Here is a 21554-nt window from a genome sequence, read left to right as displayed (position 1 = left end):
AGACTCCATCCTGGGGCCCCGCAAGCTGTGTCTACTCCACGCCCGGGTGAGTCACAGAATCTCCGCCACGCTCAAAAAGGCGACGACTTATGATGCGGCGATTGAGTTGCTCCGCAAGCGGTTTGTCAAACACATCAATGAGGTGCATGCCCGGCATCTGCTCTCTACCTGCCGGCAGTGCTCGGGGGAATCGCTCGACGAGTTTGTTGAAAAACTCACCGCGCTTGCCAGGGACTGTGACCATCAGGATGTGACAGCGGAGGTCCACATGAACCTGCACATCAGAGACGCTTTCGTCTCTGGCATCCACTCGTCCTTCATCCGGCAGCGGCTGCTCGAAAACGGGGCAAAAGACCTCCAGGAGACGCTAACGCTCGCCTCTTCACTGGAGGTGGCCCGACACAACTTGGGTACGTACCCCGCGGACTCGGCCAGACCCCCCCCCCCCCGGACATCCTCAGACTCAACCGTATTACAGGCCTGCGCCACGCGGCGACCCGCTCACCATGGGGGCACACCATGCTACTTCTGCGGGCAGGGCCAGCACCCACGACCACGCTGCCCAGCCCGCTCCACGATCTGCAGCGACTGCGGAAGAAAGGGCACTTTGCGAGGGTCTGCCTGGCCAGACCCAGGGGCCAGAAAAACAAAGAACAGCCAGCCCGAAAATCAGCTCTCAGGCCCGTAGGCCTCGCAATGCTGCTGCGCACCGACCCGACACGCCCTCTTCTGATGCGTCATCAGCCTCGTGCGAATCGTGGGAGCGGCCATCTTGTCAGCGGCCATCCTCTCGACCTGACACGCGCAGCCAGCGGCGGCGGCCATTTTACGAGTCGGAGTCGGCTGACGCCTCCGACTACCCGCGAATGGGTGAACACCCTCGATCAAACTCGGCCAAAACACCTGCAGAACTCCATGATGCAGGGCCAGGTCAACGGGCACGTCACTGCATGCCTCTTCGACTCCGGGAGCACGGAGAACTTTATCCACCCTGAAACAGTAAGGCGCTGCTCCCTACGCCCCCATCCCGCATCCCAAACCATAGCCCTCGGATCTGGGTCCAATCGGTACAAATCACGATCTGGGGGATCTCTCGATCCAGGGTGCCAAATACACCCGTTTCAAATTTTATATTCTCCCTCACCTCTGTGCCCCTCTTCTGCTCGGACTGGATTTCCAGTGCAGCCACCGAAGCCTGACACTGAAGTTCGGAGGACCCTTGCCCCCCCCCTTCACGGTGTGCTGCCTTGCGACACTGAAAGTCGCACCCCCCTCACTGTTCACGAACCTCACTCCTGGCTGTAAGCCCATCGCCACCAGGAGCCGGCGCTACAGTGGCCAAGATATGGTTTTTATCAAGTCAGAGGTCCAGCGTTTACTGGGAGAGGGGGTCATCGAGGCTAGCAACAGCGCTTGGAGAGCGCAAGTGGTGGTAGTCCGGTCCGGGGAGAAGAAACGGATGGTCGTGGATTATAGCCAGACCATAAACCGATTCACACAGCTTGATGCGTACTCCCTTTCTTGCATCGCGGAAATGGTGAATTGGATCGCCCAGTTCCGAGTCTTTTCCACGGTCGACCTCAAATCTGCCTACCACCAGCTCCCCATCCGACCAAAAGTACGCCCCTATACTGCCTTCGAAGCATCCGGCCGGCTCTTCCACTCCCTCAGGGTGCCCTTTGGTGTCACTAATGGGGTCTCCGTCTTTCAAAGGGCGACGGACCAAATGGTGGACCAGTACGGTTTGCGGGCTACATACCCGTACTTGGACAATGTCACCATCTGCGGCCCTGATCAGCAGGACCATGACGCTAACCTCAAAAATTTCCTCCAGACCGCCGGAGCCCTTAACCTGACCTATAACGAGGGCAAATGCGTTTTCCACACCACCCGGCTGGCCATCCTCGGCTATGTTGTGGAAGACGGGGTCCTAGGCCCCGACCCCGACCGCATGCGCCCCTTAAGGAACTCCCTCTCCCCCGCAGCCTCAAGGCCCTCAAACGGTGCTTGGGGCTTTTCTCCTATTACGCCCAGTGGGTCCCCAAGTATGCGGACAAAGCCCGCCCACTCCTAAAGACCACCACATTTCCCCTCTCGGCTGAGGCTCAATTGGCCTTCAATCGCATCAAGGCCGACATCATCAAGGCCGCCATGCACGCGGTGGACGAAACCATCCCTTTCCATGTAGAGAGCGATGCATCAGACATCGCCCTGGCTGCTACCCTCAATCAAGGAGGCAGACCAGTAGCGTTCTTCTCCCGAACCCTCACCGCCTCCGATGTTCGACACTCTGCAGTCGAAAAGGAGGCACAAGCCATTGTGGAGGCTGTGCGACGCTGGAGGCACTACCGAGCCGGTAGGAGGTTTACCCTCGTCACCGACCAACGGTCGCTCGCCTATATGTTCGATAACACACAACGGGGCAAAATAAAAAATGATAAAATTTTGAGGTGGAGGATCAAACTCTCCACCTAATCATACGATATCAAGTATCGTCCAGTAGAGCTCAACGAGCCCCCAGATGCCCTGTCTCGTGGCACATGCACCAATGCAGGAGGACCGCCTGCAAGCCATCCACAATGACCTCTGCCACCCGGGGGTTACACGGCTCGTCCATTTCATCAAGTCCCGCATCCTACCTTACTAAACCAAGGAGGTCAAGGCCATGGTCAGGGCCTGCCAATTCTGTGCGGAGTGCAAACCGCACTCCTATCGGCCAGACAAGGTTCGGCTCGTGAAGGCCTCGGGCCCCTTTGAGCGACTGAGCGTGGACTTCAAGGGGCCCCTCCCGTCCACCAACCGTTATGCCTATTTCCTCACCGTGATCGATGAGTTCTCCCGTTTCCCATTCGCCATTCCCTGCACCGACATGACCTCAGCCACGGTGATTAAGGCACTGCACAGCATCTTCACCCTGTTCGGTTTCCCTGCTTTTATCCACAGCGACAGGGGTACATCGTTCATGAGCGATGAACTGCGTCAGTATCTGCTCAGCAAAGGCATCGCCTCGAGCAGAACGACCGGTTACAACCCGCGGGGAAACGGGCAGGTGGAGAGGGAGTACACGACCGTGTGGAAGGCTGTCCTTCTGGCCCTGCGGTCGAGAAATCTCCCAACCATCCGCTGGCAGGAGGTCCTACCCGATGCCCTACACTCCATTAGGTCACTCCTCTGCACGGCCACGAATGAGACCCCTCACGACCGATTGTTTCTCTTCCCCAGGCAGTCTACTTCCGGGTTCTTGCTTTCACCTTGGCTGATGGCTCCGGGATCCGTTCTTCTCCGGAGGCACGCGAGGAGCCATAAAACGGACCCCCTAGTTGAAAAGGTCCGACTGCTCCACGCCAACCCCAGTTACGCCTACGTGGAATACTCCGACGACAGGCAAGATACGGTTTCCCTCCGGGATCTGGCACCCGCTGGATCCTCCACCACAGACGCCCCTTCCCGCGACGCTCCCCTGCAGGACCCGTCGCCCCCTACAACACACCCCTTTCCGGCCCTACCACCCGTTGGTGAGCTCCTACCGTGCCCGTCGCCCCCTACCTTTACACACCCCGCAGGTGCCGGCTCCGCTACCCCCGGCCCTGCCTAGTTCCTCTGCCCCGACCCGGACCGAAGCTCCGACCGCTGTGCTCCCGGATGTGCCCTCAACCGGGACGTCCGTGCCCGCCGCACCACCGCCCGAATTGAGGAGGTCGAGGAGGACTATCCGGCCACCGAGACGGATAGACCTATGATGGCACTTCTCCCCCGCCGGACTCCTTTTTAAACAGGGGGTGAATGTGATGAACAGTTACTGCCTCATCATCGTGTAAGGCGATGTCCCCTTTAAGACGGGGCTTGCAACCCTGGGGACTCCGCCTCTGGCTCCGCCCATCTGGGAGCCAGACATAAAGGCTGCCTCATGGTCTGTGTAGCAGTCAGCTCTCGTCCATAGCTGTAGCATAGCTTTTAGTCCAGTAAAGCCTTCTTTACAGTTTAATCTCTAAGCGTCATTGTTGAGGGTACCTCATAAACTTGACGGTGCCAGCCCCTATTTATGGAAACCACCGATTCACCCCGGCGGCAAGACAGGATACAATATTTAAACAGTGGCATAAAGCTGGGCTGAGACAGGTTAAAGACTTGTTGTTGGAAAGTAGATTTGAAGAATTGAGGGAGAAACATAAAATGCAGAGGGAGGTGAAGTTTAATTATCTTCAATGATGAAACTTGGTGAAAAAGCAGTTGTCCTCTTTCGTTTGCCTACCAGAGAACAAGCTGCTGGATAATTGCTGACCTGGTGATGGGAAATTACTAACATTTACAGGTGGTTGATGGACAGAAAGAAAGCAGCGATTGAAGAGATGAAACAAAAGTGGAAGAAAGAGTTGGATGTGGAGTTGGAATGGGGACTATGGAGTGAGATTATACACAGGGTCAATGCGACATCTTCATGTGCTCAGATGGGCTTGATACAATTCAAGGATGTACACAGGGGCCCATATGACACAGGAATGAATGAGCAGATTCCTCACAGAGGGAGAAGATAAATGTGAGAGTGTAAAGGAGGACCAGTTAACCATGTCCACATCTTCTGGTCACGTCCACGATTAGTGGGCTTCTGGCTCTCGCTATTTAAAACACAAACAAAAGTTGTGGAGGTGGAAATATTACTGGGACCACGAGGCAATTTCTGGGGTGTCGGAAGTACCGGGACTAATAGGTGGGGACGGGGCCGATGTGGTGGCCTTTGTCACATTGATCGCCCGGAGGCTAATTTTATTGGAAGGGAAGTCAGAAGATCCGCCAAAAATATCGACATAGTTGAGGGATATTGCGGAATTCCTTAATCTTGAGAAACTAAAGTTAGCCCTTTGTGGCTCAGATGGGGGTTTCTGGACGAGATGGAAGCTGTTCTTGTCTCTATTTACAGATCTGTTTGTTGCCAGTGGGTAAGGGGAGGGAAGAGCGGAAAGGTTTAATGGAAATAAAGGAATACATGTCAAATGAGGAGAATAGTATTGTGTTTGTGTTGTGACTGACTGATTGTTTGTATGTTGTTATGTCCGTCCTCAACGGAATGAAAATATTTTCAAAAAACACAACAACAATGACCACACCTTTTTAAAAAGTAGCTCACGGACTGCAAAATGTTTGAAGGTCGTGAGTTAAAAGTCTTAAACTTAAACATGGGAATGGGGGAGTTAATTCATCCCTTCCACAGGGGACGTGGGGGAATTTTCCACCATGATCACATTTCTGATTGTGGAATCTTACTGTGCAATCAATATGCCTGCTGTCAGTTTGTACATGTTCAACTAGAAAGAGAGAAAGAAATCCATCTTCAGAGACTCTGAACTTAATTTTGAAAGTGCCCCATTTTGGGGCTCTTCCTGTGCACAAGCTGCCTGCAGAATTCCCCAAATTGAAAACAAGGTGAGCAGGGTGAGGGGCGAGTTAACAGAAAGCAGTTGGGGTTATCAAACTAACCGTTTTCACTGAATCCAAATTGTTTCATTATAAATTCTAATCTCAGGAATTGACATCAGATAATTTCAGTGAAAAATCCCTTTGAACCTCCTTGTCTAATAAAATGATGTTGTTGCCGACGACCATGTATTGATTCAGGAATAAACTTCACATCTCACAGTGAGAAAAAAACAAATTGTATCCAAATTTATCGAGCAGCCCATTGAAGAAATCTGTGTGTGAACAACATGTACAATATGAAGTGAAGCTTTGCAATGAGCTTTGTTTGTCTGGCCAGGAATCTTCTCTTAAACACCCATCAAACACTCCCAGGACAGGTACAACATGGGGTCAGATACAGAGTAAAGCTCCCTCGACACTGTCCCCATCAAACACTCCCAGGACAGGGACAGCACGAGCTTAGATACAGAGTAAAGCTCCCTCTACACTCTCCCCATCAAACACTCCCAGCACAGGTACCGCGTGGGGTTAGATACAGAGTAAAGCTCCCTCTACACTGTTCCCATCAAACACTCCCCGGACAGATACAGCACGGGGTTAGATACAGAGTAAAGCTCCCTCTACGCTGTCCCCGTCAAACACTCCCAGGACAGGTACAAGACGTACCTGGATACAGAGTAAATTCCCTCTACACTGTCCCCATTAACAACTCCCAGGACAGGTACCGCATGGGTTAGATACAGAGGAAAGCTCCCTCTACACTGTTCCCATCAAACACTCCCAGGACAGGTACATCACTGGTTTAGATACAGAGTAAAGCTCCCTCTACGCTGTGCCCATCAAACACTCCCAGGACAGGTACAAGACGTACCTGGATACAGAGTAAATTCCCTCTACACTGTCCCCATCAAACACTCCCAGGACAGGTACCGCATTGGGTCAGATACAGAGTAAAGCTCCCTCTACACTGTTCCCATCAAACATTCCCAGGACAGGTATAGCACTGGGTTAGATACAGAGTAAAGCTCTCTATACGCTGTCCCCATCAAACACTCCCAGGACAGGTATAGCACTGGGTTAGATACAGAGTAAATCTCAAACTACGCTGTCCCCATCAATCACTCCCAGGACAGGTACAATGCGTACTTGGATACAGAGTAAAGCTCCCTCTACACTGTTCCCATCAAGCACTCCCAGGACAGATACAGCACTGGGTTAGATACAGAGGAATGCTCCCTCTACACTGTCCCCATCAAACACTCCCAGGATAGGTACAGCACGAGGTCAGATACAGAGTAAAGCTCCCTATACACTGTCCCCATCAAACACTCCAAGGACAGGTACAGCACGGGGTTAGATGCAGAGTAAAGCTCCCTCTACACTGTCCCCATCAAACACTCCCAGGACAGGTACAGCACGGGATGAGATACAGAGTAAAGCTCCCTCTACACTGACCCCATCAAACACTCCCAGGACAGGTACAGCACGGTGGTAGATACAGAGTAAAGTTGCATCGACACTGTCCCCATCAACTACTCCCAGGACAGATCCAGCACGGGGTTAGATACAGAGTAAAGCTCCCTCTACACTGTCCCCATCACACACTCCCAGGACACGTACAGCACGGGGTTAGATACAGAGTAAAGCTGCCTCTGTACTCTCCCCATCAAACACTCCCAGGACAGGTACAGCACAGACTTAAATACAGAGTAAAGCTGCCTCTACACTGTCCCCATCAAACACTCCCAGGACAGGTACAGCACGGGGTTACAAACGGAATAAATGTTCCTCTGCAATTTACACAACAGAAGCTGCCAGGATATTTACAGCAAGTAGAGGGAATGAAGCTATGTTTCCAAAGGCCAAAGGAAGGGTTTCATTTTTGAAAAAGATAGGGAATTATCAACATAACCCGAACTTACCCCAAATGATGATTTCTCCAATATCCAAATCAAAAACGATGCCGAATTAATTTCCATCCCACTTTTCCGGATAATCTTAAAGAGATAAACATAGAAATAATTAGCAATAACCGACCACATAGAATAGGAGCAGGACTGAACCATTCAGCCCTTCGAGCTCACTCCACCAGTCAATATGATCATGGAGGTTCTTCCATTTGAACACCGTGTTCCTGCCCTACCCCCGTGCCTCTTGTTGATCCATCAATCGCAGTCTAGAAACGGCTCAATGACGGAGTCTCCACATCCCTCTGGGATAGAGAATTCCCAGGATTCACCACCATCTGAGTGACAAAATTTCTCCTCATCCCAGTCCGGCATATCGTTGGTTAATGCATAGAACAAATGATATCTGGGAATGAATTACAGACTGCAATCTAATGGAGGGCTTCGGGATAGATTATATACAGAATAACAGATACCCAGGAGTGAGTTACAGACTGGAATCTAATGGAGGGGTTCAGGGTGGTTTATATATAGAATAACAGATACCCGGGAGTGAGTTACAGACTGGAATTAATCGAGGGGTTCAGGATAGTTTATATAGAGTATAACAAATACCCGGGAGAGAGTTACAGACTGGAATTAATCGAAGGGTTCAGGATAGTTTATATATAGAATAACAGATACCCGGGAGTGAGTTACAGACTGGAATCTAATCGAGGGGTTCACAATGGTTTATATATATAAATAACAGATACCCGGCAGTGAGTTGCAGAGTGGAATCTAATCGAGGGGTTAGATTTAACTCACTCATACACACTCACTCACACTCTTACGCACTCACTCACTCTTACACAATCACTCACTCACACACACTCACTCTTACACACCCTCATTCACTCTTACACGCTCACCTGTACATGGAAACTCACTCATTCCTACACACTCCCTCAGTCTTCCACACTCACTCACTTAAACACTCACTCACTCGCATACTCGCTCATTCTTACACATTCTTACACATTCACTCACACACACTCACTCTTACATACTCTTACTCACCTTCACACTCACTCACACACACTGTCACTCACACACTCATTCACTCACTCTGACACACACTCACTCTCAGATATTCACTCACTCACTTACACATTCAGTTACTCACACTCACATACCCACTCACACACTAACTCGCTCACTCTTACACAGTCACTCAGGCTCACTCACTGATTCAAACTCACTCTTCTACACACACTTCCACTCTCTCACTAACACATACTAACTATCATTCACACTCACTCTTACACACAGTCACACTTCCACACTCAGTCACTCTTATGCACACATTTTCACACATTCACTCTCACTCTTACACTCACCTATGGACACGCATTCACTAAATCTCACTCTTACACTCACTGAATTACACACTGTCTCTGTCACATACACACATCCTTACACACACTCTAACTCGCATTCACTCACACTCATTCACTAACTCGAACACTCACTACCTCATGCTCACTCAATCACACACTCACTCGCACACACTGATTCACACAGACCGACTCACTCTCTTACCCACTCACAAACTAAGTCACTTACTCTTCCACACTCACTCCTACACTTAATCACTCATTCACACACTTACACAATTACTCACTCATACACACTCATTTTAGATTATCATAGAATTTACAGTGCAGAAGGAGGCCATTCGGCCCATCGAGTCTGCACCATCTCTTGGATAGAGCACCCTACCCAAGGTCAACACCTCCCCATAACCCAGTAACCCCACTCAACACTAAGGGCAATTTTGGACACTAAGGGCAATTTATCATGGCCAATCCACCTAACCTGCACATCTTTGGACTGTGGGAGGAAACCGGAGCACCCGGAGGAAACCCACGCACACACGGGGAGGATGTGCAGACTCCACACAGACAGTGACCCAAGCTGGAATCGAACCTGGGACTCTGGAGCTGTGAAGCAATTGTGCTATCCACAAGGCTACCGTGCTGCCCCACTGAAACTCGCTTATTCCTACACACTCACTCATTATTACACACTCACTCTCACACACTCACGTCACTCACTCAGTCATACACACACTCACTCTCTCACACTTAAACACTCACTCGCACTCACTCACACTCCTGCACTCACTCTGACCTATTCAATCACACACACACACTCATCCTCTTACACACTCACTCACTTGCACATTTACTCTTACACATTCACTCACACACTCCTACACTCGCATTCACACTCCCTCACACACTCACTCTCTCTTACACAATCACTCTTACACACTTACTCACCCTCACTCACACCCACTATTACACACACACTTGCACACTCACTCACCTACTCACTCATTCTTACACACTAACTCGCTCACCCACTCAAACTCACTTACACAGTCACTCACATTGACATACTCACACACTGACTCGCTCACTCTTAGACACACTCACCCTGACACACACTCACCGTTTACAGATACACTGCAGTGCGATACAATGTGCAATCTAATCGAGGGGTTAGATTTAACTCATTCTTACACACTCACTTACACACTCTTATGCACACTCTTACACGCTCACTAACAACCTTACATAATCACTCACTAACACACGCTCACTCACTAACTCACTCCTACACACAGACTCATTATTACATACTGACTTTCACACACTCACTGACTCTCACACACTCACTCTCACACAGAATCTTACACACCGTCACTCTGACACACTCACTCCCACACACTAACACAAACTCACTCTGCAATCTGATAGAGAGAGAGAGAGAGAAATCTCAGATCAGAAACTCTGAACTCAATTTTGAAAGTGGTCATCATTTGTTGGGCCCTCACTGTGCACAGGTTGCCTGCAGAATTCACAAAATTAACGATAGTGTGGTCACTTTTAAAATTAATCCATTGACTGTAAAGTAATTTCGATTGCCCAGAATTAAAGTCCCTTAACTTGAAGCGGGTTTAATTCTGGAATGAAGACTGTGTTTTAGGCCGAGACATAAGTATGGAGGGTGAAATTAAATTCGCACGAGGTCATTTTAATTCAGTTTGAATTCACTCACTCTCACTCACACACAGACTGACTCACTCATTCACACTAACTTACACACAATTACTCACTCACACTCACTCACTCTTACACACTTTCTCACTCACACTCACTCACTCATACATACTCAGACGCTCACTCACTCTTACACATTCACACAAACACTCACTCTTACACGCTCAATCACTCTCTCTCAGACACAGCCTGACTCACTCATTCACACTCACTTACACACTCTCTCACTCACACTCACTCACACTTACACACTCTCTCACTCACTCATACATACCCAGACACTCAGATCCTCACTCATACACTCACACGCTCACTCACTCTTACATATTCACACACACACTCACTCTTACATACTCAATCACTCTCTCTCACAGACACAATCATTCACACTCACTTACACACAATTACTCACTCCCTCACGCTTCCACACTCCTCTTACACTCACACTTACACAAACAATCACTCATTCTTACACACTGACTCACACATGATCTTACATACTCACACTCACTCTTACATTCTCACTCAGACTCACTCACACTCACTCACACATACTCATACACTCATCCTCACTCATACACTCACACGCTCACATGTTCACTCACTCTTACACATTCACACACACTCACTCACTCTTGCACACTCAATCACTCTCTCTCAGACAGACACAATCATTCACACTCACTTACACACAATTACTCACTCACTCACGCTTACACACTCCTCTTACACTCACACTTACACAAACACTCACTCATTCTTACATACTGACTCACACACATGATCTTACATACTCACACTCACTCTTACATACTCACTCACACCCTCACTCACACTCACACATTCTTACATACGCACACACTTTTACACACATACTCACTCACTTTTACACATTAACTCGCTCACTCTTACACACTCACCCACACTTGCAATCACTCACACTCACATACTAATCACTCACTCACACACCAATCACTCACACACACTGACACGCTCACACACTGACTCCCACAGACTCATACATATTCACATTCACTCACACGCTCACTCTTACACTCTCAGTCACTCTTATACAAACACACTGTTCACACACACTTACACACACTCACTCGTACTCACTCACTCTCACCCTTACTCTCACACACACTATTTCTCACCGATTCTCACTCTTACACTCACTCACTCTATGACACACTCATTCACTGTTATACACACTCACTCAGACACTGGGGGACGCACAGAGAGCGAGGGGCGCACAGAGAGCGAGGGACACAGAGAGCGAGGGACACAGAGAGCGAGGGTAGAGAGAGAGAGAGTGGGACAGAGAGGGACACAGCGAGAGACAGAGGGACAGAGAGAGAGAGGGATGCAGCGAGGGTGCCAGAGAAAGGGGGACACATAGAGAGAGAGGGACACATAGAGGGAGCGAGGGACACAGCGAGAGAAAGCGAGGGACACAGAGAGCGAGGGACAGAGAGAGAGAGTGGGACAGAGAAGGACACAGCGAGATAGAGTGAAACAGAGAGAGAGAGGGACACAGCGAAGGTGCCAGAGAAAGGGGGACACATAGAGGGAGAGGGACACATAGAGGGAGCGAGGGACACAGCGAGAGAGAGCGAGGGACACAGCGAGAAAGAGCGAGGGACACAGCGAGAGAGCGAGGGACACAGCGAGAGAGAGCGAGGGACACAGCGAGAGAGAGAGGGACAGAGAGAGAGAGAGAGGGGCACAGCGAGAGAGAGAGGGACACAGCGAGAGAGAGTGGGACACAGCGAAAGCGAGGGACACAGCTAGAGCGAGGGACACAGAGAACGAGGGACACAGAGAGCGAGGGACACAGAGAGACAGTGGGACAGAGAGGGACACAGCGAGAGAGAGTGGGACAGAGAGAGAGAGGGACGCAGCGATGGTGCCAGAGAAAGGGGACACATAGAGGGAGAGGGACACATAGAGGGAGCGAGGGACACAGCGAGAGAAAGCGAGGGACAGAGAGAGCCAGGGACACAGAGAGAGAGTGGGACAGAGAGGGTCACAGCGAGAGAGAGTGGGACAGAGAGAGAGAGAGGGACACATCGAGGGTGCCAGAGAAAGGGGGACACATAGAGGGAGAGGGACACATAGAGGGAGCGAGGGACACAGCGAGAGAGAGCGAGGGACACAGCGAGCGAGAGCGAGGGACACAGCGAGAGAGAGAGGGACACAGCGGGAGAGAGAAGGAAACAGCGAGAGAGAGAGGGACACAGCGAGAGACAGAGGGACACAGCGAGAGAGAGAGGGACACAGCGAGAGAGAGGGACACAGCGAGAGAGAGGGACACAGCGAGAGCGAGGGACACAGCGAAAGCGAGGGACACAGCTAGAGCGAGGGACACAGCGAGAGCGAGGGACACAGTGAGAGAGAGAGGGACACAGCGAGAGAGAGAGGGACACAGCGAGAGAGAGAGGGACACTGCGAGAGAGAGGGACACAGCGAGAGAGAGGGGCACAGCGAGAGCGAGGGACACAGCGAAAGCGAGGGACAGAGCTAGAGCTAGGGACACAGAGAGAGCGAGGGACACAGACAGAGCGAGGGACAGAGAGAGAGAGTGGGACAGCGTGGGACACAGCGAGAGAGAGGTGGACACAGCGAGAGAGGGACACAGCGAGAGAGACAGAGAGAGGGGGATACATAGAGCGAGAGGGACGCAGAGAGAGTGACACAGATAGAAAGAGGTATGCAGTGAAAGAGAGGGATAGAGTGAGATAGGAGGACAGAGAGAGAGACAGGGACACAGGGGGAGAGAGGGATACAGAGAGGGACAGAGAGAGGTGGGCACACAGAGAGAGTGAGGGGCACACACAAAGAAAGAGGTACACAGGGAGAGTGAGTGGGACAGAGACAGGGGGGGACAGAGAGGGACACAGCGAGAGAGAGGGGGACACAGTGAGAGACGGACACAGCGAGCGAGACAGAGAGAGGGGGACACAGAGGGAGACGGACACAGAGAGTGACACAGATAGACAGAGGTACGCAGTGAAAGAGAGGGATAGAGTGAGATTAGGGGGACACAGAGAGAGACGGGGACACAGAGGGAGAAAGGGATACAGAGAGAGACAGGGACACAGCGAGGGTGCCAGAGAAAGGGGGACACATAGAGGGAGAGGGACACATAGAGGGAGCGAGGGGCACAGCGAGAGAGAGCGAGGGACACAGCGAGAGAGAGCGAGAGACACAGCGAGAGAGAGCGAGGGACACAGCAAGAGAGCGCGAGGGACAAAGCAAGAGAGAGCGAGGGACACATCGAGAGAGAGAGCAACACCACGAGAGAGAGAGGGACACAGCCAGAGAGAAAGGGACAGAGAGAGAGAAAGACATAGCGAGGGTGCCAGAGAAAGGGGGACACATAGAGGGAGAGGGATACATAGAGGGGGCGAGGGACACAGCGAGAGAGAGCGAGGGACACAGCGCGAGAGAGCGAGGGACACAGCGAGAGAGAGCGAGGGACACAGCGAGAGAGAGCGAGGGACACAGCGAGAGGGAGCGAGGGACACAGCGAGAGAGAGAGGGACACAGCGAGAGAGAGAGGGACACAGCGAGAGAGAGAGGGACACAGCGAGTGCGAGGGACACAGCGAAAGCGAGGGACACAGCTAGAGCGAGGGACACAGAGAGCGAGGGACACAGAGAGCGAGGGACACCGAGAGCGAGGGACAGAGAGAGCGAGGGACACAGAGAGCGAGGGACACAGAGAGTGAGAGACACAGAGAGCGAGGCACACAGCGAGAGCGAGAGACACATCGAGAGCGAGGGACACAGCGAGAGCGAAGGACACAGCGAGAGCGAGGGACACTGTGAGAGCGAGGGACACAGAGAGAGCGAGGGACACAGAGAGAGCGAGGGACACAGAGGGAGCGAGCGACACAGTGAGCGAGGGACACAGCTAGAGCGAGGGAAAGAGAGAGCGAGGGACACAGAGAGAGAGAAGGACACAGCGAGAGAGAGTGGGACAGAGAGAGAGGGGGACGCAGCGATGGTGCCAGTGAAAGGGGGACACATTGAGGGAGAGGGACACATAGAGGGAGCGAGGGACACAGCGAGAGAAAGCGAGGAACACAGAGAGCGAGGGACAGAGAGAGAGAGTGGGACAGAGAGAGAGAAAGACATAGCGAGGGTGCCAGAGAAAGGGGGACACATAGAGGGAGAGGGACACATAGAGGGGGCGAGGGACACAGCGAGAGAGAGCGAGGGACACAGCGCGAGAGAGCGAGGGACACAGCGAGAGAGAGCGAGGGACACAGCGAGAGAGAGCGAGGGACACAGCGAGAGAGAGAGAGGGACACAGTGAGAGAGAGAGGGACACAGCGAGAGAGAGAGGGACACAGCGAGAGCGAGGGACACAGCGAGAGCGAGGGACACTGTGAGAGCGAGGGACACAGAGAGAGCGAGGGACACAGAGAGAGCGAGGGACACAGTGAGAGAGAGAGGGACACAGCGAGAGAGAGGGACACAGCGAGAGAGAGAGGGACACAGCAAGAGAGAGGGGGACTCAGCGAGACAGAGGGTGGCACACCGAGAGTGTGGCGGACGGAGAGTGAGAGGGGGACAGAGAGGGACACAGCGAGAGCGTGGGACACAGAGAGAGCGAGGGACAGAGAGAGAGAGAGGGGGACAGAGTGGGACACAGCGAGAGAGAGGTGGGCACAGCGAGAGAGGGACAGAGAGAGAGAGACAGAGAGAGGGGGACACATAGAGGGAGAGGGACACAGAGAGAGTTACACAGATAGAAAGAGGTACGCAGTGAAAGAGAGGGATAGAGTGAGATAGGAGGACAGAGAGAGAGACAGGGACACAGGGGGAGAGAGGGATACAGAGAGGGACAGAGAGAGGTGGACACACAGAGAGAGTGAGGGACACACACAGAGAAAAAGGTACACAGCGAGAGTGAGGGGGACAGAGAGAGAGGGGTACACAGTGAGAGAGGGACACAGCGAGGGACACAGAGAGAGGGGGACACAGAGGGAGAGGGACACCGAGAGAGTGACACAGATAGACAGAGGTACGCAGTGAAAGAGAGGGATAGAGTGAGATAGGAGGACACAGAGAGAGACGGGGACACAGAGGGAGAGAGGGATACAGAGAGAGACAGGGACAGAGAGGGAGAGAGGGATACAGAGAGGGGCAGAGAGAGGTGGGCACACAGAGAGTGTGAGGGACACAGCGAGAGTGAGGGACACAGCGAGAGAGAGAGGGGCACAGCGAGAGAGAGAGGGACACAGCGAGAGAGAGAAGGACACAGCGAGTGAGAGAGGGACACAGCAAGAGTGAGAGGGACACAGCGAGAGAGATGGACACAGCGAGAGAGTGAGGGACACACCGAGTGTGTGGGGGACACAAAGGGAGAGAGGGACACAGCGAGAGAGTGAGGGACACAGCTAGGGAGAGAGGGACACAGCGAGAGAGTTAGGGACACAGCGAGAGAGAGAGGGACACACCGAGAGTTTGGCGGACAGAGAGTGAGTGGGGGACAGAGACGGACGCAGCGAGAGTGAGGGGGACACAGCGAGAGAGGGACACAGTGAGAGAGACAGAGAGAGGGGGACACAGCGAGAGAGGGACACAGTGAGAGAGACAGAGAGAGGGGGACACAGAGGGAGAGGGACACAGAGAAGTGACACAGATAGACAGAGGTACGCAGTGAAAGAGAGGGATAGAGTGAGATAGGAGGACACAGAGAGAGACAGGGACACAGAGGGAGAGCGGGATACAGAGAGCGACAGAGAGAGGTGGGCACACAGAGACAGTGAAGGACACACACAGTGAAAGAGGTACACAGCGGGTCGGGATGTGAGGTTTCGGGGACGTGAGTGGGTCAGGATGTGAGGGTTAGGGGACATGAGGGTGTGGTGGTGTGATGGTGCCAGGACGTGAGGCAGTAAGGAGATTGGTGTTATCAAAGTGACTGTTTTCATTGAATCCAAATTGTTTCATTCTAAAGTCCAATCTCAGGAATTGACATCAGAGGATTTCAGTGAAAATTCCCATTGAACCCCCTTGTCTAATAAAATGATGTTGTTGCCGATGACCGTGTATTGCTTCAGGAATAAACTTTACATCTCACAGTGTGAGAAAATGAAATTGAATCCAAATTTATAGAGCAACTCATTCAAGAAATCTGTCTGTGAACAACAAGTAAAATATGAAGTGGAACTTTGCAATGAGCTGTGTTTGTCTGGCCAGGAATCTTCTCTCAAAATGGAGGCAGAATTGAAGTTGTGCTTAACTCACATTCTGTGATTTCTTGCTGGTTTTTACTCATTCTATGGAAAGCCTTCCTAAGGCGACAGACGAATGGTCATTCCAAACATGTCAGAAATTCAGAGGGAAACAAATGTTAAACAAAGACAAAAATAATGACAGGACATTGTTGAATCTCTTGTTGACTGCTGAATTAACATAACCATAGACAGGACAAGTATCTTCCATAGAAGACGCAGGAACCACACTGAGGGGGACATTCCTGACAGAACGTCGGGATGGGGTCTGTACACAGGTCACTGAGGAGATCTCAGTCCAAACTGTTTCTAATCATTTCCCAATACTATTTTAAATTAGGATTCAATCCTATTGGAGGGGAGTGAGTGAGTGAGTGAGAGATATGGCAGATGCAGTATAACGTGGATAAATGTGAGGTTATCCACTTGGGTAGAAAAAATAAGAACGTCCCTGTCTAATAATTCCATTTAATCCAATTTTTTTCAGGCCTGCTCAGTGAACAACACTGGTGTGGGGAAGGCCAAGGTTTAGCTGAAGTCACATTCTCCGTCATTTACATGTCAATAGAGAGCTGCCCTCTGAGACAGGCATTCCACACATGTCAGAGACACTGAGGATATATCTGTGTCTGAGGGACTTCAGTTCACAAACCAAAAACCCACTACACTGAAAACATTACCCCTCTGCTTCAGTGTGTGTGTGTGTCGCTGGGTGTGTCAATCTGTCTGTTTTGAGCTGTGCATTTTGGGTGTTGACATGTTACTGATTGACTCGAGATTGGAAATGTTGGACTCCTGTTGAGCTGTTTTGTATATTTTATTAAAATGTCCCTGTTAGTGCCTTTATAATCAATTATATCTCCTTTTTTTCTCCAGAGGCATTTTTATTTGGAAAACTGGAAGGAGGTCGGGAATCCAGTGAGGAGGACGAGGGAGTGTAAATTCTTCCCGAGGGAGCGCTGGCTGAGGCCTGTTCCGCAGGCTTCACCCGGGTTATTACCCTGACTGAGGTTTAATTTTAATATTGGAGGGATCAAAGAGAGTGAGGGAGGGAGACATAAATATGTATAAGAGGGATAGAGAGACAGCGAGAAACACAAGAGAAGGGGATTTTCACAGTAACTTCATTGCAGTATTAAGTAAGCCTAATTGTGACAATAAAAAATTTTTGAGTATTAATTGTTTCTCAACCTTTTTTAACCTCTGGTTGAAAGCTGTGACTTATTTTTATTCGGATGTTGCTGAGGGGTTGTAAAAGTGAAAAGGGGACCCTGGGCTCTCGCTGTATTAAATAGTTTCAATCTTTTCCTGTGGTTTCGTTAATTTTCTCCCTCTTTTTCCCAGGAATTTGAATTTTGAAAGACTGCAATGTGAGCAGGAATCTTTGGGCAAGGGTATTTCTCCAGAGCATGGATGGATGGACTGAGGCCTACTCCACAGGCCGCACTCACGAGAGTTGCCTCTTTATTGCAGTCCCGGCCTTGCACTTAGACACAAACACATTAAACCTTTGGTGGGCGGCAAAGAGTAAACTACAAATCTGGAATATGAAGCTGTCTAATTTTGTTCCAGAATAACAGGGGTTATATTAATTCAGAGTGTCCCAGGGGTGGGGGGCGGGGGGTGAGGTGGCGGGGGGGGGGGGGCGGGGGGCGGGGGGGGGGGGGGCATTACACTGTTTCAGCCACTCTCTGCAATCCGGCAGAGAGAGAGAGAGAAATCTCAGATCAGAAACTCTGAATTCAATTTTGAAAGTGGTCATCATTTGTTGGGCTCTCCCTGTGCCCAGGTTGCCTGCAGACGTCACAAAATTAACGATAGTGGGGTCACTTTTAAAATGAATCCACTGACTGTAAAGTAATCTCGATTGCCCAGAATTGAAGTCCCTTAACTTGAAGCGGGTATAATTCTGGAATGAAGCCTGTGTTTTTGGCCGCGACAGAAGTATGAGGGTGATATTAAATTTGCAGGAGGTCATTTGAATTCACTTTGCTGTGGTTGTGAATGTTGGATTCCTGTGTGTGACCCTGTCTCTCTCTCTCTTTCTCCTTCCCAACTGTTAGAATGATAGAGAGAGAGAAGTACATAAAGAGTGTGGGGCTGGGGGTAATGGGGATTAGAGAGAGGGAAAGGAGAAAGAGATAGGGTGGAGGGAGAGGGAGTTCGTGAAAAAGAGAGGCTTTCTCTCCCTTTCTGTCTTCTTTCCATTCTTGCCTCTCTATATCTCTCTGTCTCCCCAGCTTTCTGCCGCTATCTGTCCATTTCTCTCCAGCTTTTTAGTGTCTCTTTAAACCTTTAATCTAAGAAAACCACCCCACAAACTGCAATGGGGAGTCTCATCAAATCTTTCTGAGGAGACCCTGATTAGGGAAATAAATAGAAATAAATGCTGGGAGTGTGATGAGGGATGACGAGGGAGACAGAAATATGAATGAGAGGGATAGAGAGACCGAATGAGACAGCGAGAGAGAGAGAAAGAGACACACAAGGGAAGTGGGAACTGTCTCTCAATCTTTTTCATTCTGTGGTTGATAACGGAGATTATTGTAGGTGGATGTTGCTGGGAGTTTGTGTAACTGAGAGGGGAATCTTGGCCTCTTGCTGTGCTACAAGTTGAAACATTTTCCTGCGTTTTAGTTAATTTTCTCCCACTTTCCCCAGGAATTTGGATTTTGAAGACTGCAATGCGACCAGGAATCTTTGGACAAAGGCTATTCTCCAGAGGACAAGTGGATGGACTGAGGCCGATTCCACAGGCCGCACTCACGTGAGTTGTCTCTTTATTGCCGCCCCGGCCTTGCACTTCGACACAAACACATTAAACATTTGGTGGGTGACGAAGAGTAAAATACAAATCTGGAATATGAAGCTGTCTAATTTTGTTCCAAAATAACAGGGGTTATATTAATTCTGAGCATCCCAGGTATGTGTGGTGGGGGTGGGGTGGGGTGGGGGGGGGGGCGGTGGAGGGATTTCACTGTCTCAGCCACTCTCTGCAACCTGGTAGCAAATGTCAACGACACTCAAACTGCCGACTGCACCTTCTGGGATCTTTCTGTGTGCCAATGGATTTTGTTTTAAAAAGGTTTTTCTTTGTTTTAAGACGCAGTTTAACTCTTTCAGAAACTGAAGGGACTTCTCCAGGGATGTTCCAATCCACGCATGACACGGCGGTGGGGGTGGGGGTGTTAGGTGCAGTGGGGAATGGGGCTCCCAGCAGGAGTGAGGGGGTGGGGGAGTGGGGGGGGGGAGGAAGGACAGTGTCCCATCTGGTTAGGTCCAGATTGCTGCTACTGTGGGATCTTTCTGTTCACTCACAGACCTGTGGCCTTTGCCCGCGCATCAATAGTGACCACAACTCTTAAAATAAAATAGCTCGCTCCCCGTGTTTGCGTGGGTTTCGCCCCCACACCCCAAAGATGTGCAGGCTAGGTGGATTGGCCACGCGAAATTGTTCCTTAATTGGAAAAAATGAATTAGGTACTCTAAATTTATAAAAATAAATAAATTAATAGAGAGTACCTACTTTTTAAAATGTTCTTGAATTTTAAAGTCTTAAACTTGAGTGATTGGGAACGAGAGAGTTAATGAACCCTTTCTGCATGCACTGACGGGATATTCAGCCATGATCTCATCGCTGCTGAGAGAGAAATCCACCATCAGAAACTCTGAACTCAATTTGGAAAGTGTCACCATTTTTGGGATCTCCCCGTGCACAAGTTGCCTGCAGAATTCCTGAAATGAACCAACAGTGGGGTGACTTTAATAATGGATCCATCGACTGTAATGTAATCTCGAATTATAGTCCCTTAACTTGAATGGGGTATAATTCTGGAATAAAGCCTGTGTTTTAGGCCGAGACTTAAATGTGAGGGTGAAATGAAATTGACAGGGGGCCATTTGAATTCAGTTTGCTGTGGAAGTGATTGTTGGATTCCTGTGTGTGACCCTCTCTCTCTCTCTCTCCTTCCCAACTACTGGGATGAGAGAGAGAGAGAGAGGACAGAAAGAGTTGGGTCGTGGGGGGTGGGGTTAAGAGGGAGATGTGGGAGAGAGAGGTTGGAGGGACAGGGAGGAAGTGAAAAAGATAGGCTTTCTCTCCCTTTCTGCCTGCTTTCCATTCTTGCCTCTCTCTCTCTCTGTGTCTCTGTCTCCCTAGCGTTCTGCCACTATCTGTCCATCTCTCTCCAGCTTTTTAGTGTCTCTTCAAACCTTTCATCAATGAAACCTTCCCACAAACTGCAATGGGGAGTCTCATCACATCTTTCTGGGGATACCTTGATTTGGGAAATAATTAGAAATAAATGCTGGGAGGGTGATTGTTAAAAGTCTCCTGATGGGCCAGACAGCTCGTTTCCCAGTTTAAAGAGGGAAGTGTAACTCTTTCTGGGGACAGTGGATGTGTCTCCAGACTCTGAATACCCGTGGTGTTCAGGGGTGGGGTATTTTTGGGTGGGGGGGGGTGGGGGGGGGGCAGGGGGAGATGGAAGAAAGAATATAGCAGGCAAGGGAAGGAATATGTCTCTCCCCCGTCGTCGTCCCCCCCGTCCCCCGATCACCTGCCTGTCCCACCCTGCCAGGATCACATTGCTGGTTGTGGGATCCTGCTGTGCGTCAGTGGCCTGCAGCCTTTCCTGAACTGTCAACTTAGTGACCAGGCACAATTTAAAATTAAACTGGCTCACTGAATGTGAAGCAGTCGGGAGGGGGTGAGGGAGTGGGTCTGAAATGAATAGGCCGCAGCCTGGGTGCAGGTTTCTCCTCAATTGTGGTGTTTGTTTTAGACAGGGCGGTGGGAGAGGAAGGATTTATGAGGGGGGTTTGGGGTTAAATGTCCCTGCCTCAGTCACCCCAGCTTTCTATCTCTCCCTCTCT

The 21554-nt window shown here is 50.5% G+C and overlaps 2 long non-coding RNA genes across 2 annotated transcripts in view; both read left to right on the top strand.

Moving 5' to 3' along the window:
• Positions 1–18127, top strand: part of LOC140411587 (uncharacterized) — a 718944-nt gene extending 700817 nt beyond the window's left edge. The window contains exons 2-3 of the long non-coding RNA XR_011940880.1: positions 17556–17689; positions 18024–18127. This is a non-coding gene — a long non-coding RNA (uncharacterized lncRNA). The remainder of the gene's footprint in view (positions 1–17555; positions 17690–18023) is intronic.
• Positions 18128–19337: 1210 nt separating this feature from the next.
• Positions 19338–21554, top strand: part of LOC140411586 (uncharacterized) — a 362769-nt gene continuing 360552 nt past the window's right edge. The window contains exon 1 of the long non-coding RNA XR_011940879.1: positions 19338–19446. This is a non-coding gene — a long non-coding RNA (uncharacterized lncRNA). The remainder of the gene's footprint in view (positions 19447–21554) is intronic.

Source organism: Scyliorhinus torazame, chromosome 4 (assembly GCF_047496885.1).
Source record: "Scyliorhinus torazame isolate Kashiwa2021f chromosome 4, sScyTor2.1, whole genome shotgun sequence".
Taxonomy (NCBI): Eukaryota; Metazoa; Chordata; class Chondrichthyes; order Carcharhiniformes; family Scyliorhinidae; genus Scyliorhinus; species Scyliorhinus torazame.
This window is presented reverse-complemented; position numbering and strand designations above follow the sequence as displayed.